Source organism: Carassius gibelio, chromosome A7 (assembly GCF_023724105.1).
Source record: "Carassius gibelio isolate Cgi1373 ecotype wild population from Czech Republic chromosome A7, carGib1.2-hapl.c, whole genome shotgun sequence".
In the NCBI taxonomy this organism is placed as follows: Eukaryota; Metazoa; Chordata; class Actinopteri; order Cypriniformes; family Cyprinidae; genus Carassius; species Carassius gibelio.
Window position 1 is genome coordinate 1,144,576 of NC_068377.1, and position 27,020 is coordinate 1,171,595.

At 38.9% G+C, this 27,020-nt stretch overlaps 3 long non-coding RNA genes across 3 annotated transcripts in view; 2 read left to right on the top strand and 1 right to left on the bottom strand.

The window, feature by feature from the left end:
* Nucleotides 1-27,020, bottom strand: part of LOC128017682 (uncharacterized) — a 181,154-nt gene that overhangs the window by 34,533 nt on the left and 119,601 nt on the right. The window lies entirely within an intron of this gene.
* The window catches only part of LOC128017679 (uncharacterized), a 141,811-nt gene continuing 122,261 nt past the window's right edge, over nt 7,471-27,020 (top strand). The window contains exons 1-2 of the long non-coding RNA XR_008184498.1: nt 7,471-7,588; nt 7,651-8,334. This is a non-coding gene — a long non-coding RNA (uncharacterized LOC128017679). The remainder of the gene's footprint in view (nt 7,589-7,650; nt 8,335-27,020) is intronic.
* LOC128017675 (uncharacterized) lies at nt 18,564-26,937 on the top strand. The gene is made up of 3 exons (XR_008184490.1): nt 18,564-19,204; nt 19,583-19,661; nt 25,134-26,937. It is a non-coding gene; the product is annotated as an uncharacterized LOC128017675 (long non-coding RNA).

A 27,020-nucleotide genomic window follows, 5' to 3' on the forward strand; every position in this document is an offset into this window, starting at 1 on the left:
CTGAAGACTTTCAATAATACATTCAAAATTCTACATTGATGAACACCTTCCCAAAGTCTGAATTAAACTTGTGTAATGGTTAATGTTCAGGGCTGATGGTAGTTTAGTGGTTTTAAGGCTGTTAGATTAAGACCCCGATGCCATGGAACTGATCTCAACATGAATCAACACTTGACTCTTTGACACTGTCACTCATTATTTTCATTATCAGGATAAAGCCTGGTTCATTTATACAGCTTATTCTGGCTAAGTAATGCAACATCTCTCCTGTAAGACGGTCTGACTGAGACGGTCTGAACATATCAGATCTGACACACTCCGTGTCCATTAGCAGGTGGCATGAATATAAATAATGTAATAAAGGCAAAAATATTTCTAGCATTCTCCAACAGCATTCACTAATGACTATTATAAAGCCTTTCGTAATGAGTCTCATTTGCATTTAGGCATAACTCCTGCTTCAGAACACATGTAAATAACTTCACATGAACGATGACTTCGGCAAGCTGTGCGTCCGTTTCCGTGGCAGCCGCGATCCGTGTGAATATCGGCGTCTGCACCTGTTCTGTGAATCACACACTTTTTTTTTCAGCCGTCTAAAATGCTGACAGCAAAGCTGCACAATTTGAATTCTCTCTGCAGGCCTGAAAAACCTGTCCTGTGTCAAATCACACATTACCAGCACAAAATAAAGTTTTACAAGAGACACAAAGTGACTGATCATTCCGAAAAACAAAACACCAGTGATCCCTGACTGAGCATTAATTAAATAGATGAAATGATCAGTATGAATCACAATAAATAAAATACATTTCTGAAGAAACACAGTGCTCTAAACACAATAAACGTAAAGGTTCTTTGTTTTTCACTGATGGTTGATCTTTCCTAATGGTCCAAATCTTGCCTAATGGGTAGAGATTTGGACTCGTAACCCAAAGGTTGCGAGTTCGAGTCTTGGGTCGGCAGGAATTGGGGGGGGGGGGGGGTTAATGTACAGCGCTTTCTCCTCCTTCAGTACCATGAGTGCTGCGCATTTTGACATTATTGTTAAACAGCACTGTGTATTTGGGGCTATTATAAGTGTGCCTGGGTCAATATTGGGTTAAGACCCAAAAGAGGACTGTTTATTAAGTGTGTAGAAACTGAATGCATTTCTGAATACCGCTTTTGTGAAGGATAGGTTGTAAAAATAACACGTTAAATTTGTTTCACATGAATCTTGCTGTTATGAAATTTTTCTGATACCTTTATCAAGTTTTGATGTCCTTCCTGGAGCTCGAAAGATACATTCACTGCTTGTCACTTCATAGAATAAAAGGGTGCAAATTTTGATTTAAAATATAGCAACTGATTCAGTTTAAATCCCAAACGAGTCAGTCAATCTGTTTTTGTAAACTAGTTCAACCAAACGATGCAACTTAGAGCGATTATTTATACGACACTGTATGAACCCTTAATGTTCAGCAGTAGCACATGAAGTTCATTATGCAAACACACACGCACACTTTTGTTTCAGGCCTCAGAGTTGAATCAATGAATATGAGTGTAAATAGAGGCCAGTTAATCAGAGTGTTAATTGTTTATATTGCGTGTCTTTTCAACAGAATCTCTCTCCTCAAACACAAGGACTGGATTCCAGCACTTCTATTTATCCAGTAGCTCAGAAGTCATGAAACTGGGTTACATTGACTATTCCCTTTGAGATCCTTTTCCCTTTAATGTTCAAATTTTAATCTGTTTACATTTAGTTGTGTCGCTCGCAAACTAAATAATGCATTTCATTTTCATACAACAACCAAAGGACGAAAACATCAAAATACAAACAAAGCCAAATACAAATGCTGCTGAATTTAAATCCCACTGTTTTTTTTTTTATACATCCAAACACCAACCATCAAGATTAAATGAATTCATTAACCACGTTGGGACAACAGAGCAGCTTCTGTTCACTCGATCACCGTTAAACTCAGTTAGTATAGATCCATAGATTAATAATTAACACAAAGACATTATCCTGCTGCTGTAATCATTCTTCTACTTATAACTGCAAAGCAGAATAAATCTCTGGTCCCACCAATAAAATTCAGATATGGACACATGAAAATATGAATCAGAGTGGCCTTTCATGGGCCACATTTAGTGATCAAAACATCCAGCTAGTGTCTTGCAGAACTCATTCAAGAGGAAGAACAATGTGTATTTTGTGAATGAGTTTTTAGCTGTTTGTGTGTCTATCTGTGTGTGTGTGCGTGTGTGTGTGTGTGTGTGATGATTCAGAAAACTGCAATTCAATGATGAAAAAAAATGTTGAATTCTTTTTTTTAAGAGAAAATAGCATTATTGGAACATTTTAATAAAGTTTTTTTTTTGTAACCTTTAACATTTTAATCAATGCAAGAAAACAACATCCTATTTTAAAGTTCTTATAATAATAAAAATACACATTCAAAAAGTGTTATTTTGTGGGTGAGAATATGTTAGCAGAGTGTTGTAAGAAATGGTTTTGTAACCTCTAAATAACAATCAAATTACAACAAAAGTGATTTTTTTTTTTTTTTTTTTTGTCTGCGAAGTTAAGCTTACTGTAACATTGAGCCTCTTGGCTTCCTTCAAGTATTGGAGGTTCTTGTGGTCGGTAAGTACGAGAAATGGATGCCTGGCCCATTCCAACCAGTGTCTCCATTCTTCCAGAGCGAGCTTCATGGCTAGGAGTACTTTGTTGCTGATATCGTAGTTATTTTCAGCGGGGGATAATTTCAGGAATTCTCGGAGGACCTCATCCATAAAACTCTAAAACACAGAAGGGGCGTTTACCAGGCCATACGGCATCACAAGGTATTCGTAGTGCCCTCCGGGGGTGATGAATGACATTTTCCATTCATCCCCTTCTCAGATTCTGATTATATGCACTTCTCAGGTCCAGCTTGGTGAATATGCGGGCTTCTCGGAGTTGTTCAAGTGAGGATGGGATTAGAGGGAGTGGATGTCAGCTTGGCTATTCTCAAGATGGAATGGGTTAAATAATTCATGGGGGAAGTTCTCAACACATAGGTTGATAGGTGATCTGAGAAGTTACATACCCCTTGTTGATAACTTCACCAGTCACGGCATGGATGGAGTACGGCCTGGGTGTATTGGTTCTTTGGAGCTTGAGAGTCTAGGCGAGATCTCCTGATATGAAGTCGCCTGCTGCCCGGAGTCCACTATGGAAGCGACAGCAATATTGAAATCTCAAGACTTCAGAGTCACTGATATCATTAATGGGGCTTATACGGAAGGTTGGTGTAGAAATGAACTCACCATTAACCGAGGAGGACGAGATGGGCATGTTCGTAGAAACTGACTTTCGTTCCCACAGTAGAGGGATAACTTTAGTTCTCATTGATGGTTGCGTTCTGCTTGAGACAGTCTGTGGGTTTCTACCTGCATCTTCTCCGACTTCGATTCTGGGAATGCTTTGGGTGAGTTCTGATGGGGAACAGGGGATTGGTGTTTGAGCGTCTTGATAGCAGGCTTATAATCTTAGATGAACTCGGAGAGCTTGTTGCATTAATTTTTCTAGTCCCAAAGTGTCACCATAAATGGCAAGCTGGAGGCGAAGCGTGGGGTTTAATCCTCTACAGTAAACAGTAAGGAGGGCCTTTTCATTCCACCCGCTTGCCGAAGCTAGAGTTCGGAATTCCAGGGATTACTCAGAAATTAATTTTTTACCTTTACGTAACTGTAATAGTCGGTCGCTGACAGATTAATTGCCTACTGGATTCCCAAATACTTCTTTGAAATGGCTGATGAAACTCTGTAATGAAGAGCTGACCACAGTCCCTTGAAACCACAGCGTTTCAGCCCACCTTACCACTGCCCCAGATAACTGCTGGATGATAAACAAGATCTTGGATCTTTCCATGGGATATTGGTGGGCTTGTTGTTCAAGGGTGAGCAAGCATTGCAGTAGGAACACGTTGCAAACTTCCGCCCAGCCAGAGATGGGCGCTGGTCAAGAGGCAGGGTTGGTGATGTACAACAGCATGGGAGTGGTGTTTGTGGAAGCACTGTTTTCAGGCTGCGTTGGATTCATAACGGTGTTGGTCAAACCTTCTGTCTAGATATAGACGAGAGGCAGAGGTAAGTGAATCCAAACACAATGTTTTATTTCAGAATCACAAATGCAAGGTGAGTTTTCAGTGACTTCTGGTGCAGGTTTGTGGCAGATTATTCAGTGCAGGGCTGATTGCAGGTAAGAACGTCTACTGGAGATATGTCACAGTTCGTTAAAACGTGTCTCCTTTTTTTCAGATGTGGATGCAACCAAACAAGCTTGGAGGGAGACACTGGAAGTTCAGATGAGCACCGGACCACAGGTAACAGGGGGTTAAGCAGGAGTCCTGGAAGCAGTAGGACAATGACACAGAGGTTAGTGTTTTCAAAGGTGAGTATACATTACGTCTTGGAATCCTTGGTGCTTCAGATGGTCAGGAGACATGTTTTGTTAGTATGTTCTGTTCCTGTTGGGGGTTTGACGCTAAACTGAGGCTGTGGTGAGTGTTTTATAGTGCACTGTGATGAGGTTGCTAATGGTGAACAGGTGTGGGTGATTAGTGCTCGGCGAAGAGTGATCGTTGTGAGGTGGATGGGACCGGGCTTGACCGATCCCTGACACATACATTGTAAGAATGTGCATCAAAAACATATGCGCACAACTGAGTAGATTAAACTTTTTATCCAATAAGAAAAAAAAAATGCATAAACTACGATGGAAACACATTTACTGAATACATTCCACAATGTGCAGGAACTTGATGCTGCTCACTCTCTCCACAGCTGCACCATTGATGGTCAGAGGAGCATGCTGAGTGTGTGCTCTCTTGAAGTCAACAACAATCTTCTTTGTCTCCTCCACGTTCAGAGAGAGATTGTTGTCACAAATCAAAATAAAACTAGTGATAACAAAGAGCTCTGATGTTTTTTTTGTAGAATATGATAGAGGATATATTCACACTTTACAGAAACACAAATGATGGTGAATAAAATAGATTTTTAAGAAAAAATAGTTGATAAAAAATAACGTGACAGAGCTCAAACTCAAGACACATGGCCCACATACGCAGAGAGAGAGAGAGAGAGAGAGAGAGAGAGTTGACACACTACATGTAAACTATATTCTTTGTTGTATTTTCCTGTCAAAATAATGTATGAAAAATATTGTATGAAAATAGATCCAATTCACAATTATATTCATATAGTCTGAGATGTAAAGAAGCTTTTTGCACAGTGCTGGCCACTAGTGGAGTGATCTGTCAACAGTGATAAGGTTGAAAGTTATGAATGTATGACTTCCAGAAGGTATATTTAATGAAGAACATTTTGGGAAACACATATTAATGCTAAGGTACAGCTTAAGATATGACTTAAGATCAACGTAATGTAAATAGGATTTGGGTAACACACCCCTGGACATTTTAACATTTTAGGAACCATTTTTATCATCTAAATTAATTACTCAGGAAATCACTCTTAAATTACTTCTAATAAATTCCTTTGATATTTAGGCTGAATTGCAATGTGTAAAATCAAGTCAATCATAGTATATGAGTGAATCAATTTGATTCTAGATCAGGTTAAAGCAGCAGGGTCAGCTCATTATATGCATTGGCACTAGTAGTAGTGCAGAAACAGTTGGGATTTGATATCTGTGAGAGACTGGCGTGTAGGTTCATGTGCCATCAGGACACTCAGATGAATTTTAGCACATCACCCACACACAAACACACACACACCAGATGCATGCATCCATCCGCCGTGGTCTGGGGCCGGTAGTCGTCAAGGAAACACGCCGTGTTGGGTGCATGATGAAATGTGCCACCCATTTGTTTTGAGTGAAAACCCAATGGCGATTGAGCCTGACTCCTCCGGTGAGTTTGTGCTGATTCTCCAGACAGCGTGTGTCGCTCCTATTACCCCGTTATACAGCCGCTTCCTCTCGGCCTGTCGCTGAACATCCTCAAAGCTCTTAATTATGGAAGAAGTTTGACTTGCAGATGCTAAAGCTGCCAGATGACACACGCTCTCCATCTCTCTGCAGCACTGTGAGAACGATGGGCTGCAGGCGCGCACATTTATCTTCAAATAAAATATAAGTGCATCTCTCCAAATGTCAGCCCCAAGAGTGAGCATCAAGATTGAGTATCCACCAGAGAATCTGCTCAATTAGGCCCGGCCCATGAATTATGCTTTACTCATTAAAGCTTAGCCTGACAACGTTTGTGTAGAAGATCACACACCACCGCTTCACGTCACTGTTTCAGAGAGGGGAAGATCATCAGTGAGAAATGATGTGCAATTTGGTCTGTTCTTCACTCAAAACATCAAATGTATTCAGCAGTCTGGCAAGGTTCTCTGTAAGCTATGAAAGTAACATTAATAGAACATTTGCTCAAATCAGAGTTATGCTTAATTAAAACTAAAGAAATAAAATGTAAAATACTTTAAACATTTAATAATGTTCTTTATCACTAATGGAATTTCTTTTTCTGAAACATTTCAGTTGGATGTTTATTTAAAGTAACATTCCTCTAATATTATCTTTAATGTTCACATAACCAACATGTTTTTTAAACCATTATATATATATATATATATATATATATATATATATATATATATATATATATATATATATATATATATATATATATATATATTCTAAATTTTGATCCAGCAAAAATAAGATAAAATAAAATAAATAAAATTAAATAAAAGCCACGTGACCGAGGCTCAATGGTGACCATGGAACAGGTCTTTAACCATTTAAATAGTCTCACATCTGTGTTCACCGTGGGAACATGCTCAAATGCCAATATGGCCAAGTCAAGTCAAGTCACCTTTATTTATATATTGCTTTAAACAACAACAAAAAAAAGATTGTGTCAAAGCAACTGAACAACATTAATTAGGAAAACAGTGTATCAATACTGCAAAATGAAGGTTAAAGGCAGTTCATCATTGAATTCAGTGATGTCATCTCTGTTCAGTTTAAATAGTGTCTGTGGAATCATTTGCAATCAAGTCAATGATATCGCTGTTACTCATTAAAGCTTAGCCTGACAACGTTCTGATCTGGATAACAAACTTCCTGTTTGTTGTTGACGGCTGTACTGCGTTTGAGCTCCATCACTATATTCTTTTCATTGACTATTTTTAACTTTAAAATCAATTTTATACATCATCGTTTCCGTTTATATAACGCGTGAATATATCCTCTATTGTATTCTACAACAAAAACAATCAGAGCGACTCGCTATCACTAGTTTTATTTTGATCTCCCAGGTCCGCTATTAGCTTTTAGCCAGTTAGCATCAGCAAGTGTGGTTGCTGCTAACTGCGCTTACATTGCTAATACTCTGTTCACACACATTACCACTGCTGTACTCACTGTTACTTGCTTTAATGGCTGAATGAATGTCTCTACTCTGTGCAGCTCGAGCTCAAGGCCGTGGGGAAGCAGATTCGCGACCTGGAACATAGGCAGGCCGAGCTGAGAGAGCGGAGAGCCGCACTGGAATCATCCCGGGCTGACGCTCACAAGTCCGGGGTAAGTATACAGCGTGCTGTTAACAGTCCCACCACGTCTACTCCGTGTGTTTCTCTGCGCAGGCCGGGTGCACCCAGGACGCGATCTTCCCAGATGTCCTTCACTGCGACGCCGGGACACCACGGACCCTGGGTACATCCACAGCGGAGGACGCGAGCCGGGTCCCGGGCGATGACTTCTCCCCCTCCTGCCTTTGAGATCTCCATCCAGAACCGCTTCGCTCCCCTCCGCGAGACAGGACGCGACGCTGTGATCATCGGAGACTCCATCTTCTGACACGTAAGTGCTACGTTAGCCGAAGGTAAAGTGCACACTCATTGTTTGCCTGGTGCTCGTGTTCTCGATGTTTCTGCGCAGATACCCACGATCCTGAAGGACGATGAGAGCCCCAGAGCGGTCGTGCTTCACGCCGGGGTTAACGACACCACGCTGCGGCAGACGGAGACGCTGAAGAGGGACTTCAGGAGCCTGATCGAGACGGTTCGCAGCACGACGCCCGCGGCGACGATCGTCGTGTCAGGACCACTGCCCACGTATCGACGAGGACAAGAAAGTTCAGTAGACTTTTTGCTTTAAATGAATGGTTGTTGTCATGGTGTAAAGAACAGAAACTGCTATTTGTTAATAACTGGAATCTTTTCTGGGACAGTCCTAGACTGTTTCGCGCTGATGGATTACACCCCAGCAGAATTGGAGCGGAGCTTCTCTCTGACAACATCTCCAGGACACTTCGCTCCATGTGACTAGTAAGACAATTCTCAAATAACCATTATGATGAGTTTTGTTCCACCCGCTTAAATGCTAAAAGTACTTGTGCTGTAAAACCTATTAAGACTGTGTCTGTTCCCCGAATAGTGAGGTCAAAATATAAATATAAATATAATGTAGGATCTAGAAAAAATCTTATCGTAATTAAACCAGAAAAATGTAAAGTAAATGAACAAAAACAATTTTTAAAGTTTGGGCTCATAAATATTATATCACTCACACCAAAAGCAGTTATTGTAAATGAAATGATCACAGATAATAGTTTTGATTTACTCTGCTTGACTGAAACCTGGCTAAAACCAAATGATTATTTTGGTCTAAACGAGTCTACTCCACCAAACTACTGTTATAAGCATGAGCCCCGTCAGACTGGTCGTGGCGGGGGTGTTGCAACAATATATAGTGATATTCTCAATGTTACCCAGAAAACAGGATACAGGTTTAACTCTTTTGAAATACTTCTGCTAAATGTTACTCTGTCAGACATGCAAAATAAATCTAATGTATCTCTTGCTCTGGCTACTGTGTATAGACCACCAGGGCCGTATACAGAATTCCTAAAAGAATTTGCAGATTTCCTCTCAGACCTTCTAGTTACAGTTGATAAGGCGCTAATCATGGAAAATTTTATTATTCACGTTGATAATGCAAATGATACATTAGGACTAGCGTTTACTGACCTAATAAACTCCTTTGGAGTCAAGCAAAATGTCACCGGGCTCCACTCATCGTTTTAATCATACACTAGATTTAATTATATCGCATGGACTCGATCTTACTGCTATAGATATCGTACCTCAAAGTGATGATATTACAGACCATTTCCTTGTATCGTGCATGCTGCGTATAACTGATATTAACTATATGTCGCAGCGATACTGTCTGGGAAGAACTATTGTTCCAGCCACCAAAGAAAGATTCGCAAATAACCTGCCTGATCTATCTCAACTGCTATTTGTACCCCAAAATACACATGAATTAGACGAAATTACTGACAACATGGGCACTATTTTCTCTAATACATTAGAAGCTGTTGCCCCAATCAAATTGAAAAAAGTTAGAGAAAAACGTACTGTACCATGGTATAACAGTAATACTCACTCTCTCAAGAAAGTAACTCGTAGTCTTGAACGCAAATGGAGAAAAACTAACTTAGAAGTTTTTAGAATTGCATGGAAAAACAGTATGTCCAGCTATAGACAGGCTCTAAAAACTGCTAGGGCAGAGCATATACACAAACTCATTGAAAATAACCAGAATAATCCAAGGTTTTTATTTAGCACAGTGGCTAAGTTAACAAATTACCAGACGCCACCTGATTCAAATATTCCACCAACGTTAAATAGTAATGAATTTCTTCACTGATAAAATAGATAACATTAGAAATACAATAGCGAATGTAGATTCTACAGCATCTAACAATTCAGTTTCATCCATCGCACCCAAAGATAAACTGCAGTGCTTTACAACCATAGGACAGGAAGAGCTAAATAAACTTATCACTGTATCTAAACCAACAACATGTTTATTAGATCCTGTACCCACTAAATTACTGAAAGAGCTGTTACCTGTAGCCGAAGAACCGCTTCTCAATATCATAAACTCGTCGTTATCTTTAGGACACGTCCCAAAACCATTCAAGCTGGCGGTTATCAAGCCTCTTATTAAGAAACCAAAACTAGATCCTAGTGTACTGTCAAATTATAAGCCTACTTCAAATCTTCCATTTATTTCTAAAATTTTAGAAAAAGTTGTGTCTGCTCAATTGAGCACCTTCCTGCATAAAAATTTCAGTCAGGTTTCAGGCCCCACCATAGCACAGAAACCGCACTTGTTAAAATTACAAATGACCTGCTCCTTGCGTCAGACCAAGGCTACAACTCATTTCTAGTCTTACTTGATCTTAGTGCTGCGTTCAACACCATAGATCATGACATACTCATAGATCGATTACAAAACTATACAGGTATTCAAGGGCAGGCTCTAAGATGGTTTAGATCCTACCTGTCCGATCGCTACCATTTTGTTTACTTAAATGGGGAGTCATCTCATTTATCATCAGTAAAATATGGAGTGCCACAAGGATCCGTCCTAGGTCCCCTTCTATTTTCAATATACATGTTGCCCCTTGGTAATATTATTAGAAAATACGGAATTAGCTTCCACTGTTATGCTGATGATACTCAGCTATATATCTCAACGAGACCAGATGAAACTTCCCAATTATCTAAGCTAACAGAGTGTGTTAAAAATGTAAAAGATTGGATGACAAATCATTTTTTTCCAATTAAATTCGGATAAGACAGAGATACTAATTATTGGACCAAAAAACACTACACAGAATCTTGTAGATTGAAATCTGCAACTAGACGGATGTACTGTTACTTCCTCTACAGTCAGAAATCTGGGTGTTATATTAGACAGCAATTTGTCTTTTGAAAATCATATTTACAATGTTACAAAAACTGCATTCTTCCATCTTAGAAACATTGCCAAGCTACGAAACATGTTATCTGTTTCTGATGCAGAAAAGCTAGTTCATGCATTCTTGACCTCTAGACTGGACTATTGTAATGCACTTCTAGGTGGTTGTCCTGGTTCGTCAATAAACAAGCTACAGGTCATCCAAAATGCAGCAGCTAGAGTCCTTACCAGGTCAAGAAAATATGATCATATTACCCCAATTTTACAGTCTCTGCACTGGCTACCTATTAAGTTCCGTATCAGTTACAAATTATCATTACTTACCTATAAGGCCCTAAATGGTTTAGCTTCTGCGTACCTAACTAGCCTTCTACCACGCTACATCACGCACCCTAAGGTCACAAAACGCTGGACTTTGGGTCGTTCCTAGGATAGCAAAGTCCACTAAAGGAGGTAGAGCTTTCTCACATTTGGCTCCCAAACTCTGGAATAGCCTTCCTGATAATGTTCGGGGTTCAGACACACTCTCTCTGTTTAAATCTAGATTAAAAAAACATCTCTTTCGCCAAGCATTCGAATAATGTATCTTTTTAATTGTGAGTGTAGTTGCATCTGATCAAAGGTGCATTTTTATTCATTAGCTTGGGTTAAACTTATTTTACTTTGTTGGATCAGCAGCTATGCTAATGATGTCTGTATTTTGTTTCTATGTTTCGCCACGGGATGTAGGATTTACACAAGCTCCAGTCTGGTTCCAGAACACCTGAGAAGAGATGATGCTGACCCTCAGAGGACCTCAGATGATGCTAACCCTGAATCAACAAACAGAACTAACAATTATTGCTAAATGTGTGACTGAATCATATAATAACTTAATTAATAATATTGATAGTTCATCGTCTAGCTGACTACGTCTTGTATTATTATTATTATTTTTATTTTTTCTAAAATCCTGTCAAATGTGCACAAACTACTAGCTACTACTAAATATTGTAGAAACATAATTTTCTGTAAAGTTGCTTTGTAACGATTTGTTTTGTAAAAAGCGCTATACAAATAAACTTGAATTTAATTGAATTGAACTGTAGATGAAGTGACCCCAACTAAGCAAGCCAGAGGTGACAGCGGCAAGGAACCATAACTCCTTCGGTGACAGAATGGAGAAAAAAACCTTGGGAGAAACCAGGCTCAGTTGGGGTCAGTTCTCCTCTGACCAGACGAAACCAGTAGTTCAATTCCAGACTGCAGCAAAGTCAGATTGTGCAGAAAAATCATCTGTTTCCTGTGGTCTTGTCCTGGTGCTCCTCTGAGACAAGGTCTTTACAGGGGATCTGTATCTGGGGCTCTAGTTGTCCTGGTCTCCGCTGTCTTTCAGGGATGTAGAGGTCCTTTCTAGGTGCTGATCTGGTCTGGATTCGTACTGGATCCGGGCGACTGCAGTGACCCTCTGATCTGGATACAGACTGGATCTGGTGGCCATGGTGATCTCGGAATAAGAGAGAAACAGACTAATATTAGCGTAGATGCCATTCTTCTAATGATGTAGAAAGTACATCGGGTGTTATGGGAAGTGTTCCTGGTTCAGGTTTACCTAATTAATGCAGCCTAAAAATCCTTTAACAGATTTGGATATTAAAAGCATATTAGTATGTTATGTGCAAGCCAGGTTAAAGAGATGGGTCTTTAATCTAGATTTAAACTGCAAGAGTGTGTCTGCCTCCCGAACACTGTTCGTTAGGTTATTCCAGAGTTTAGACGCTAAATAGAAAAAAAAATCAAATCCAATAGCAGTTGATTTGGATATTCTAGGTATTATCAAATTGGCTGTGTTTTGAGAATACCTAGAATAACAAAATCAGCTGCTATTTGATTTGAAATTTTTCCTATTTAGCGTCTAAACTCTGGAATAACCAACCTAACATAAAATTTTACCTTGCTTCTTGAAGAACTTTCATTGTAACTTGTGACTGGACTCATGCCTGTGCCATATTTGGAATCTGAATGTAAAAGCAAGTGAGAAAGTTTTTACAAGTTTTCAAAAGTTGAAAATGTGTCATTTCAAAATGCAGCACTAAAGCTTTTAGATGAAATGCAGCTGCCAAGCATCCATCTGTTGCATATATATATAATGGTGAACCAGCGCAGGTGTGTCGCCTCACTTGGTTTTCTTCAGTCAGTCACACTTCAGCTCGAGATGATGATCTAAGTCTCTGCTCAACTCAACCCCTCTCACATTTACAGCGGCACTTTTGGCAGAAATGCTTATTTTTCCAAATGCTTTGAGATCAACGGCACCTTCAATCCCAATGGACTGTCAGAGAGAGAGTGTATGTGTGTGTGTGTGTGTGTGTTCGCAGTGCTGAGTCAGACATGGATTAGCATACAGCTGCTATTACTGTGAGAGCAGGTGCTCCGTCTGTCTATCTGTCTGTGTGTCCGTCTGTCTCATTATAGTCCAGCTCTCGGTCTCCTCCTGGTGTTTTCTGTTCCCACAATCCAAAAATCAATTGTCAAACTTATTGACGTATGAGCCGCTGTTTTCCCTTTAGAATGTCACTTCCTGTTGGGTGATGTCATTTGTTAAAGGGAATTTTTCACAAGTCTAACTTGATGGAAAGTGATATTGATGACAAAGGAAAAACGTCAAAAAAAAATAAAATAATACACATTGCAAAATCTAAAACACGGCACTGATTGGGACTAATAGTGTTGTTTCTGTTAAATGATAATGTAAGTTAATAATAATAATAATAATAATAATAATAATAATAATAATAATAATATCTACTGACACACAACGTAATCTAGTACTGTTCTTGTGAGCTTTAAAAGCTCTGTAACAAGCCTAACGCAGGTTTAATATCCAGTAAAACACAAGCACAGCTCAACCTGAACATCTCCTCCTCCATAAACGTCTGACCTAAATACTCTTTATTGGATCTCTCTCTCCCTCTCTCTCTCTGTCTCTCTCTCTCTCTCGGTCTGTTGGGGTTGTAAGGACTAGATGACAAAGCTAGTTGCCGTGGTAAAGTGTGCAGGTTGCCGTGGAGAGGGTGGTGGGCGTGTCCATCCGTCTGGGACGTGAGATGCTGAGACACAGCGTCCGTTACTCTCTGGCTGATCTGTGATCAGATCCCAAACATTCAGTCAGTCTATTACATAATACACCACTTTATCAAGCACATCGATGATAATTAGCTGGGAAAACCCTTTGAATGAAGGGAATACAGAGATGGTTTGACACATCACTGAACAGACAAAAAGTGTCGGTATATATTTATACTGATAAGCAGCCACTGATCGACAGCCACTGCGATACACTTAACAATCAGCGTTAGGAGCATATTAAAGTTATTTATACTCAAATTACCACTTACAAATATCCAGTAGATGTTCAGGATAGCTTATTTGAGTGTTTTACTCAAAATTTAATCAAAAGAGCATCAATGGAGTGATGGTTCTTGGGTCTGGATGTTTTATTTTCGAACGTGTTTAACTGATTCAGACTCCCTCTAGTGACACACTGAGACTCTGAGAGAACAGAGTGGCATAGAACTTCATTTAAAAGCACAGGAGTAGAAGAACCCAGCCTGAGGCTCAGCATGGGAGAAACACACACACACACAAGCACACACACACACACACACACACACACACACATGCACACACAAACACACACACCCACAAACACACATTGTGAGTGTTTCACTGAAGCTCTGTCATGTGTGAGAAATGCCGCACACACATTCTGATTTATATCAAACTTAGAGATTTGGTGGAAATTGTTTACAGTTTGTTTCAAAATGAACGTTTTCCCTTCTTCAGTGAAACACAAAAGGAAAAGCTGAGCAGAATATTCATGCTGCTGTTTTGCTACAATGTTAGGCCAAAATATTTGCATGGAATGAGTTTACAAATTTATTAATATTTGATATATGTTGTCATAACATTTAGACAAAACATTCACACAACTTTCTCGTAACGTACATAATAACATAAAATTACTTTAAAAAAAATCAAATAATGTTTTGGGTTAAAGTAACAGAAGAACAGAATGCTGAAAGAAATGTTTCTGTTTCATGTTCAATATTTTAGAACCATTTCAAAACAATGTTCCCACAATGTTTTCATAAAATACATTAAAAAAAAAAAAAACTGCTACAATAGTTTGAAAGCTTAAATCAGTTCATCTTCGATATGGATGTTGACATTGGAAATCTAAACACTAATATGATATAATCACTGAGAGAACTCACAAGTGTTTCAGTCAGTAAACATCTGAACCATTTAATCTCTGTACTGTAGTGCGAGTACTTTGGTTGAAAGTGTTCAGCTAAAAGATTTATTAGACCGTTTATGGATGCTAAAGGACGTTCTCGGATCCCACTTTAATTTGTCAAAAAATAATTATGCGTAAATGATTGGCTGGCTGGCTATGGCAAAACACTGTGTAATTAGTCTCCCAGACCTGCAAACAATGAGACAACTAATTTGATTGTAAAGACCAAAAACACCAGGGCGCTGAACAGAAGGGAAACGACTTGAACGTTCACATGTGAGAGAATATCTGGGTACTCAAAACAATATGTAGCATGGTTTTCCTTCACCAGGCCATTTAATCTGTGGAGACTGAACAGAATGAGTTCATGATCTTAATCAAAAAAAAAAAAAAAAAAAAAAATTAAAAAAGTTAAAGTGACGTGACATACAGCCAAGTATGGTGACCCTTACTGTGCGTTCACACCGCCGGCGTCTAGAGCGTCAAAAATCGCTCTTGCCGCTCTGCTCACGACGCTGCAGAAAGATTCGTGAGCGCTCAGACGCTCTGACGTAGATCGAATGCTTATTTTGAATTTAAAGCGGCCGCAAAGCAAACAGCTTGTTGATCTCGTGCAGACTAACCACAAGGAGGGTAAAGTTATAAGTTAACCTCATTAAATATTGTTGTGGACTAAATATTAAGATTCTTTACTTAAAATGAACAATCTCAGACACCTTGGTCCACGTATCACTTTTAATCTATTTTTTATGTCCCTGTACGTAAACAGGGACACATCATAGATTATTGCAAACGCGAAACAGCAATAATCAACCTGTCCTCCATTGTGATTGGGAACTAATGGTCGGAGCTGCGTTCTCTGGAATCCTCTCAAGCGGTGGACTTCTACGTTCCGATTGGTTGCTGCCCAACCGCGTCATAGATCATTACCATAAAGTTGCCCTGATTTCAACTCTCCTCGACGCTCTCAACGGCCAAGTCGCGCCGCGCCGCGCCGCTCCTCGCCGCTGCTCGACGCCGGCTCACATTGAAAATGAATGACTTCCGGCCACTTTGACGCTCTCGACGCTGGCGGTGTGAACGCACAGTTACTCAGAATTCATGTTCTGCATCTAACCCATCCAAAGTGCACACACACACACACACACACACACACACACACGCACACAGTTCTCATAAAGTTTTTGTAACGTCTTGGTACATACCATATTATCAGGACGAATGACTTTTATCAAAAAAATAAAGGTATAACCAAACATATATAAATTACCTAATCAGGGAATAAACAAAATGACAAAGTAACTTCCCTAACTCCCTATAAATAAACAAATCACAAACAAGATCAAATTGAATGGCAGGACACCCCTACGCTCCTAAAACAGAACCAAATTAAATAATGATAAACAAACGGACACAATAAACTGAAGGTTATGGGATCTGCCGACGGGAGGAGGAATCCGGAGCTCTTCACACCAACAAGCCAACGCATGAATGAGCTTGACATCTTCAGTAAGTGCCGCCCTTTTAAAAACGACCAATCAGTAGATCCACCAATCAGACTCCACCGACGACAGCCAATCCCTGCACATATATACAAAACCACACCCACACAAAACAAATACCTAGGACAGTAACAGTCTTTATGGTGTTATTTTCACTTGACTGATGTTCTCATTATGATGAACAAATACATTCTTAAAACACCATTCTTGGAATGCCTTCATGCGTGACCAGTCCCAGATAGCATGTAGTATCGGCCCGAGCTCGGCTGGCCCTCGGCTCAGACTCGGCATCGGTGAGTGTTGTCTGAGTATGGCCTGCAGCTCGCTCTCACGCATGTGTTTGTGATGCGGCTGGAAAGAACTGGCCTGATTCCTGTTCACCATAACCGGCCCGAGACTGGCTGTCGAGTCGGGGCCACTTCTGACTCTGCTCGGTTCAGTCATACCGTAGATGGTTACATTAATATAGCAATAATTACCATAAAAGTGTTTTAAACTTGGCTTAAGATCTTTACAGTATCTTATAATGTTAATTACACGTCTAATGTTGTGAATTTATCAAAAACAAATAATCTGCGATAACATTTGAAAAAAATGTTATACTGTAGGACAGAACATTCTCTAATATTTATAACAATGGCTAATCTATATTTATGTAACGCAGCAGGTCATTATTATATACGCTAGCATATATGTATTGTATGTAATTGCATGTATTGCATGTACAAGCTTCATTGTGCTCTCACTTGTATCACCTTCACTCGCACAGTGGGTCAGAGTCATGTAAATGTAATGAAATGTTTTTTTTTTTGTTTTTGTTTTTTTTTAATGCTCAAGCATTATGAAAATAGCCTGCTTAGTCAGTCGAAACTGTTTCTGTTTATTTGTAGCCACAGTAGCCTTTATACGTCACATTTAGAATAAATTATAACATCTCTATTTTTATAAAAGCTCCCGAACAAAAAACATTATAATATTTTTAAAATATAGGCTTATATATATTACTAAATAAAATACACTAAATTACTAAATAGTTACTAAATAAATACACGATCGTGATTTCTTCAAGCGGTCATATTTACCATGTTCACTAGTGTGCACAGTCTTTTGCATTGCTTATAAATATTTTTGCTTTGTATGGTGATTATAATCCACACCGGATCAATAAAGTGAGTTTTGAGGCCAATTTATTTAAAAGATTTAATGCTGGTTTAATTTAGCTGTAATCTTTCTGAAATGATCGGCGGTGTAGATGCTCTTCAGATGCGGAGAAACTCCTCTTTATTCATAACCACTTCTCTAGCTCCAGCTGGCCCGCTTTGACCCAAGGTTTTAGTCGGGCCAAAAAACCCTGGCCGTTGGCCCCGAGGAGGCCCCGACAAGGCACAATCAAGCACAGGAAGTGACAGTGGACACGTCTGGCCCTGGCACGCACTAGCACGCCCAGTTTTGGCCCGACAGTGGAAACGCTTCGTATTAGTTTCATCTAAGGGCCAGTTTATTGAAGGGTGGCGTGTAGGGGTGGTCATCCCTATGTCTTTTTAGGGCTGGGGGCTATAAAATAAGAAATTAAATTGATAGGCATATTCAGCTGTAAAATAAACAAACATTATACCAAGAATAACATCTTTGAAAGGTTAAAATTAATGTTATCAATCGATTAAAAAGTAACTAATCAATAACATATTTTTTATATAATTAATTGTGATTAATTGCAAATATATATATATATATATATATATATATATATATATATATATATATATATATATATATATATATATATATATATATATATATATATATATATAGGCATATTCAGCTGTAAAATAAACAAACATTATACCAAGAATAACATCTTTGAAAGGTTAACATTAATGTTATCAATCGATTAAAAAGTAACTAATCAATAACATATTTTTTATATAATTAATTGTGATTAATTGCAAATATATATATATATATATATATATATATATATATATATATGTGAATTTGGTGTAACCCAATTTTTGACTTCTGTCATGTGTGCATTTGCTACGTGCTTAAAAGTACAGGACAGTCTGTTCCGAAGGCCTCAGCTGAACTTTAGACTTTAGAAGACTTCTGTATTAATATAGAAATAGAAAAACAAAAAGATGTAGATTTCCATCTAGTCTCACAGAACGTTTATGTTTTGCGCTTATGACGCTGTTTGTCTGAGTTTTGGCTTCACACGTCTGTATTTTGAGTTATTTTTGATCCTTGTGGGTTTTTGATAAGGGAGACAATACAGCCTGAGGTCTATACAATACAATATCTCCTGAGGTCTTTGCAACCCTGCATTTAGCTGAGCAACACCCAAAGGCAACAACTATCTGTTGATCTTCTAAAATGTGGAAGTTAAACTGGACTGCAAGGCTCATCTGGTATCTTTATATGGACCAGAGGCATATGACCAATGTCTTTCTATCTATTTGAGACATGACTTCATTTCTGGATCACGAGACTCTTTGCTTGAAGAGACTACATAAGGAGGTGCAAACCCCTCCTTGCTCTCGCTCAGACTGAGTTCAGCCTAGACCCTTCTAGCTGGACTTAGTCTTTTCTCACCTTCTTTATCTTTGATTCCGGGCTCACTTGAATACTTTGAACTTCTCTCAGGTTTTATTCATCTCAGATATGATTATTATTATATTATTTGTTATTATATGAATACTATTATAACTTTTGACTTTTGATATACAGGGTATTGTTGTATACTTTGCATTATTATTTTTAACATCTTGATTACTTTTTAATATTATAATGCATTTTGTATTACTTTTAATTGGGCAGCATCCATCATACATGGATTGCTTTTAAAACTATATTAATTTTGGGATTTGTATTTTCTATATTTGAAGCTGATTTTAATACTTACTAATCTGTTTGCAAGTTATGAGTTGTATTCTCATTTCCTATATTCTTTGAATAAATTTGCATACTAAAATACCACCCCACCGTCTGACCAGGATTGAAGTCTCATTTTTTTTGCATCAGTTTTGGAGGCACCCGCTGGAGATCGTTGAAGTTTTCATTTTATTAAGTTTTGATGCAACGCAAGACAAAATAAAGAGAGGTGAGTAGCTCATCCTTTTCTCTTTATGGGCTTCTGTGGTGTTGCCTGCCGGGTCTAGGAGATATATCTGTGGACCCACCTCGTTCATTAATCTTGACTGCAGCAAGAGAACGAGCCTGGGTCATAGCCGGTGGTATAACCGTAGACGGTGGTTTAACCGTATTTGAAAAATCAGCGCGCGCTGGGGGACGAGACGGCGATCCGCGGCATTAAATGTGTTGTTCACTATTGAGGGTTACTGGTAGTGTGGATAAATATCTGCGCTTTACATCCTGCGGGGTTACCGGGGGTGTATTGCGAGCACTTTTGGGTTAAACCGAAAATGCAACAGTATTTTGAGACACGCGCTGTGAGGGTTTACTTACAGCGTGCTGGTCGGGTCTGAATGCCGTCTCTTGTTTTTGGATATAGTCTCTGGGATTAGACTTGGCAGTTTACGACACAAACAGAACCCCACCTTGCGACTAAATTTAGATCAATAAATTGTCAGACGGTGCATTAAGTAAAAATAAGTAGAAATTAAGTAAAAATGGGTGGAAATTAAGTAGAATGAGTAAAGGAATTAAGTAAAATAAGTAAAGATAAATAAAAATAAGTAAAGATAAGTAAAAATAAGTTAAGATAAATAAAGAATTAATTTTAATTAAGTGTATCTGAATTGAATAAACCTTTTCCTTGTTGGATTTGTCAGCACATGAGATAATGGCACCTGTTCAAATAAAAGAAACTCCAAATGAATATGTGATGTAGAAGAAATAAGACAGAAAATGGTTAAAGATGGATTTAGAGAGATTTCGGTTCCACGCAGATAGAGTGAATGGGTGTTGACCCCTTAACGGTCACTCACGTTTTTGAAGATAGACTTGAATTTGCATAATACAAACCTAAAATTTTATAATTCATGACTGAAAATATTTTGTAACATGATTTTGATGGGATTTAAAGGATGAATTTTGAGATTTTATGTTTTCAAGTGATATATCACTTCTGATGATTTATGAAATGTGATAGAGAAAAAGGCAACGAGGAAGTCTTCTTTTGTAATGTAGATTTCTGAGTGTGTACTCTTGTCATAAATGAATTTTATTACTTTTCCTACATAGTCTTTTAACAAGAATATTGGTAAAATATATATTTGAGAGTCTTGGACTTTTCCAATGGTATATAGTTTGTCAGGATTGGATTTGATTTGATTGTGGTGTGGTGTAGTCGGCGCAGGCGTCCCGTATTCGGGACGGGGTGACAGTTAACAGGTTGAAGGAAATTACTGATCACAAAGAACAGAAGAAATAGGCACGTGTTTTATGTTGTTTATGGATAAGGAAAGTCAAAGGGCTTTTGACAGACAGAAATGGTAGAATTGTACAGGTTTATAATTTAGCGCAAGCAGCTAGAGAGGCTATAAGATATGTGAAATTATATTCAAGGTTACCATGCTATAAGCAGGTGGCCAAGTGGGGGTCTATCGAACTATTGGTGTGCGTGATTTACCTAGCATTGTAAACACGCTGCCAATTATGAAATTTTACTGTACTAATTACAACTGTAAATGATTTTGCTACTTAATTTAACGAACTGCGTATTGAAGTACAGCATGTGATTGGATCAGAAATCCAAATTTTTACTAATGTAACATTGATCAGACAGGGCCCTAACGAGCCCTTTGTTAAATATACTGAGCATTTCACATGAGCTTTGAAAGAGTTTGTTGCTACAAAAGAAGCTGTTGATTTGAAATCTCATATACTGTTACACACGGCACACGTGGGGAACCAGAGCTCAAGATATTGTTGACCAAACGAAAAGAGCAGATGATGCGATTGGATCGCCCTCTGTCTCTGTAATTACCTGTTATAATTGTCAGGAAACAGGCCACTACGTAAATAGGTGCCCTGAGTGAGATGGAGAGCGAGGGTTTTAAAAATGTTTAAAAAGGTTCCTCTTTTCAGCAACAGCGACGGCTACCAAAGTAGCCCCCCCCCCTTCGGCCTCACTCTCAAAATAGAGGTGATGCAGAGAAAGGAAGTCGACATGCAGGCACAGCTTAAGCTGCTGATGCCACAGGCTGACCAAAGCACTTGAGATCATAGCTACATATTTATTTAGCTACTCTAATTTACATTTTACAAATAAACACATGACTCTTCGAGGATTATCTGATGACAGTCTTTTCACAGTCTCAATTAATCCCCTTAATAATTTATCCACTTAAGCAAACCCTTTCGGGTGCAATTCTGGGTTGGAGAAAGTCAAGTTGGCACTGTAGTGGGAATGGATATATTGGAGAAATTGGAAGCAGATATTTTATTAACTAAATCAAATAGTTAGTCAATTTTTGCCAGTTCCCATTCCAGTCGTCAGAAAAAGTGAACTCCTAAATTTAACATTGGAGCTGTTACAGCAAATGAGAAAGAGGCTACTGACTCTCCAATGATACAATACTTTTCTGAGAAATTTTCAGATTTGTGGTCAACTTCTAAACTTGATGTTGGTCTTTGCAGAATTAAACCTCTAAATGTTTCAGGTCTTGCACCTCCTCCAGTATTCCAGTATCCTCTTCGGAGAGAAAGAGAGAGCGGCACAGGCAAATTGTGACCCAGCTCGAGAAAGGGATTGTGGTAAGATGTGCCTCTCAATGTGATTCACATGTGGCCTGTAAGAAAGCCAGACGATAACTATAGGCTTACTATAGACTATACCGCATTGAATGCTGTGACCACCAAAGCAACCCCATTGTTGCCAATCATTCAACCATTTTAAAAGAATCGTGCGTGCCGTCTGTTATAATTCAATATTGTGATGAAATTTTTCTTACATCTAGAAAAAAGGTGCAGCATCTGAGTGTACTCACTCTCTTGTTGAGAGCACTTCAAGAGGCTGGCTTCCTCCTGAACAAACAGGAAGTACAGCTGTTTCAACCATTATTACATTTTTAGGTCAGAGTGTTGGTCGTGAGGGAGAAAGACCTCTTCCAGATTGGGTCATAACAATTACAAAATTAAAGAAGCCAACCACAGTCACTGGTTTAAGATCATTAATGGGGCTATTTAATTTTAATCGGGTTTATTTCCCTGATTTTTCTGATTTGGCTGAACCTCTAACCGAGGCTCTTAAGGAAGGCCTTCCGGGTGCTTCCCCTCTAGAGTGGACAGCAGACATGGCTGAGTCTTTCACTCTTCTCAAATCCGCACTAGCCTCTCTCCTGTTAAATGACCAAAACCGCTCCACATTTGGACACATGTAGGCCAGAATGCTTACAACTGCGTGCTGGGACAGCATAAAAGTGACAAAAGTTTTGGAACTGTTGGATATTATTCGATTGTGATTCCTTCTTCTATGAAAGGACAGATGCCATACTTGATGGCGTTGGACTGTGCCTGTGCAGAGTGAGCACTGAAGTTCACCGAGCACATCGTCGGCTACAACCAGACTATTTTACATACCCCACATCGCTTTTTACATTTGCTACCTGAAACAAAGGTGAAATCGATCTCAAATCAGCGACCTGCTAAGTGGGAAACTGCTCTAATGAGTCCTCAGCTTACTGTTGTTACAGATAACCGGACGAACCCTGCCTCCCTGATGGAGAACGAAGGGAGTGCACATGACTGTGCTGTGGTGGTTACTTGTGACAGAGGACATTTCGTCAGAAATTAGACATTTGCAAATGTCATGGACATGTTCGTGGATGGCAGCAGCTTTTATGAGGGGGAAACACGCTACACAGGTTGGGCGGTAGTAGGGGGGAGGAGGGGCGAAGTCTTGGCTGAAGGGTCGCTACGGGGAGGAAGTGCTCAGATCGCTGAACTGCATGCTTTGAAAGCTGCTTTAAATTTTACACTTAAATTAACTGCAAGCGAAAATAGCTCCATTTATGTGAATATTTTTACTGATAGTGCCTACAGTTAACATGTAGTGCAGAGTTATGGCCCTGTCTGGAAATGTCGCGGTTATATGACCACCGCCGGTACGCCAATAAGTCATCAAACCATTATTAAAGAAATTCTTGAATTCTTGAAACGTGCGAGAACATTTCACCTAACAGTGTTGCGGTTTGCTAGGTTACAGGTCACAGTACTTTCAATGATTGGTGGGCAAAAGGAAACTCGCTAGCTGATAAGGCTGCGAGAGAGGCGGCCAAGGGTGCATCACTTGGAGAGGTAACTGCAATTTTCCCTGTTCATCCAAATTGTGCAGGATCAGAAACCCTATCTAAATTGTACACAAATGAAGATAATAAAGTATGTCAAAAAGGTTAAGAGCTATTTTAACTGAAGAAGGAATTTATGCTCTAAATGAAAAGGGTGTTCCGCCTAGCGGTTATTAATTGATCTATACCACAGGATTGCACACCAAGGGGTTCATAAAACTAATACTATGTTACAACAAACATGGTTCTGACCAGAGATGTTACAAACTGTGAGGGACAGACTGTCCAGATATATCCATCATTTACAAACAAAGCCACGATTATGAAGAGGTATGATATCAATAAGCCACAGTCCTCGCCCGCGAGGACCTTTTACACATTGACAGGTAGATTTTATTTTTGTACCCTCTGATCATGGGTACACATTATGCGCATTTAAGAATGCCCATTCAGTGCCCTCAGCGTCCAAAATGCTGGAGACTTAAAGACGGCTGCATTTAATTTAACGGCTAAAATCCTGTACAAGTGGGGGATAAAAGTAATGGTTCAGAAATAGGGAATTTAGGTCCAATGTCTTCCAGGTATGAAGGTCCTTACTCAGTGTTGCTGACTACTCCAACTTTTCTCTCTACTCATTGAAATCGAGCCAGGCTTGACTCGATGGAAGCATCTTGCACAAGTGAAGCCCCTGTTGCAGCTTGCTTATACTAACAATATCTCTCAATGCACAATAGATTTTCTTTTTATAGATTAAGGGTACCCTTTCTAAAATTAAGGTTGTAATCAATGTTTGTTTTCAACCTCTGTGAGGTGATTGAGGGTCTGACTTATGTCAGGAGTGTAATAATTGATTGATTCAATTATCGATTATTTATTTAGTGAATATTCACTTGCTTCCAGAGAATCAAAATTAACCAAAATTCACAATATCTGTTCCTTAGGTTGTTAATGATACCGTTTTCACCGTGAATTTGTCCAACAGGTGTAAGCTCTATCAGACGAATTGCTGCTAAGGACGAACAATGATTAATGATTAATTGTTTACTTCTCTCCAGGTTTCCAATGCTGAGTTCCCCTGGATCTAATGTATTTATTTGTTTATAAAATGATGAAATGAAACTGAAAACCATAATGTTTACATGTAACAATTGTGATTAATGTTGTTTTATCTGTCTTGTTGTGTCCTTGTTCGTGTGTGTGTGTAAATGTTATATGTAATGTTTGTCGCTTCGCTTTGGCATTATATGTGTGTGTGTGTGTGTTTGTGTTTGTGTTCTTTTGTTTCCACATATTTCTGTTCCTACTACTCTAAAACTAAACAGGTATGAGTGCATGCTGATACGGAACCTATCCTGCGTACATTTACCACACGACTGGTTCTAAGGGTGACCCTTTGGTGTGACTTCTGCAACAGTGCAGCTCATCGACGATTCGGGAGAGGTTGCTGTGCTCGTAGCTGGACATCAGTGTTTGATCCCAAGAACTGGACGCATCGTCATCACATCGCACGCTAACTCTACATCATCTGAGAGACTTGTGCTTTAATCTACCAGCTGATATATAGATTTACAAATCCCTACATCAAGATGCCTCACAAGATTATTGATCAAAAAGATTCTTTTACTCCTATTGCTGTCAGCAATGATGAAGAAATGTATGAATTAGAGGTGAAGGGTAAGGAAAGATACGAGATGTTGAAAAAGATCAACGAAAGTTTGGAAATTTGCGACATGATACCCCAATCTGATAAGGACAAATATCTTAAGAAGCTACCCATCAAGAAGAGAAAGTATGATGATAAGTTTAGAGATGGAAAGAAGGGTATGCTGTAGTAAGTCCTCGACCCAGCAAAAGTCCAGGTGAGGTCAGGGGTCGGATGCTTTTAGTGCTCCTCGTCTGATCAGCTTGGTGAAGAATTCCTGTCAACTTTAACGCGGCTGGGGTTAAAGAGGTATCTACAGTCTACCTCAAAAGATTCATTCACTTTTATATTTCCTTTATGCTTACACGATTAAGTGCCTATCTGAAATGTTTTACTTACTTATTTTTCTGCATATGTATTTGTTACCTTTGACTATTATGTATCTTATTTTCAAGGGAAAGGATTTTGGGTGCGAGTCTTTTTGTCAAGACTCGAGTGGGGGACTGGTGTAACCCAATTTTTGACTTCTGTCATGTGTGCATTTGCTACGTGCTTAAAAGTACAGGACAGTCTGTTCCGAAGGCCTCAGCTGAACTTTAGACTTTAGAAGACTTCTGTATTAATATAGAAATAGAAAAACAAAAAGATGTAGATTTCCATCTAGTCTCACAGAACGTTTATGTTTTGCGCTTATGACGCTGTTTGTCTGAGTTTTGGCTTCACACGTCTGTATTTTGAGTTATTTTTGATCCTTGTGGGTTTTTGATAAGGGAGACAATACAGCCTGAGGTCTATACAATACAATATCTCCTGAGGTCTTTGCAACCCTGCATTTAGCTGAGCAACACCCAAAGGCAACAACTATCTGTTGATCTTCTAAAATGTGGAAGTTAAACTGGACTGCAAGGCTCATCTGGTATCTTTATATGGACCAGAGGCATATGACCAATGTCTTTCTATCTATTTGAGACATGACTTCATTTCTGGATCACGAGACTCTTTGCTTGAAGAGACTACATAAGGAGGTGCAAACCCCTCCTTGCTCTCGCTCAGACTGAGTTCAGCCTAGACCCTTCTAGCTGGACTTAGTCTTTTCTCACCTTCTTTATCTTTGATTCCGGGCTCACTTGAATACTTTGAACTTCTCTCAGGTTTTATTCATCTCAGATATGATTATTATTATATTATTTGTTATTATATGAATACTATTATAACTTTTGACTTTTGATATACAGGGTATTGTTGTATACTTTGCATTATTATTTTTAACATCTTGATTACTTTTTAATATTATAATGCATTTTGTATTACTTTTAATTGGGCAGCATCCATCATACATGGATTGCTTTTAAAACTATATTAATTTTGGGATTTGTATTTTCTATATTTGAAGCTGATTTTAATACTTACTAATCTGTTTGCAAGTTATGAGTTGTATTCTCATTTCCTATATTCTTTGAATAAATTTGCATACTAAAATACCACCCCACCGTCTGACCAGGATTGAAGTCTCATTTTTTTTGCATCAGAATTAATTCATGTGACATCAGTGTTTCAGTCGCAATAA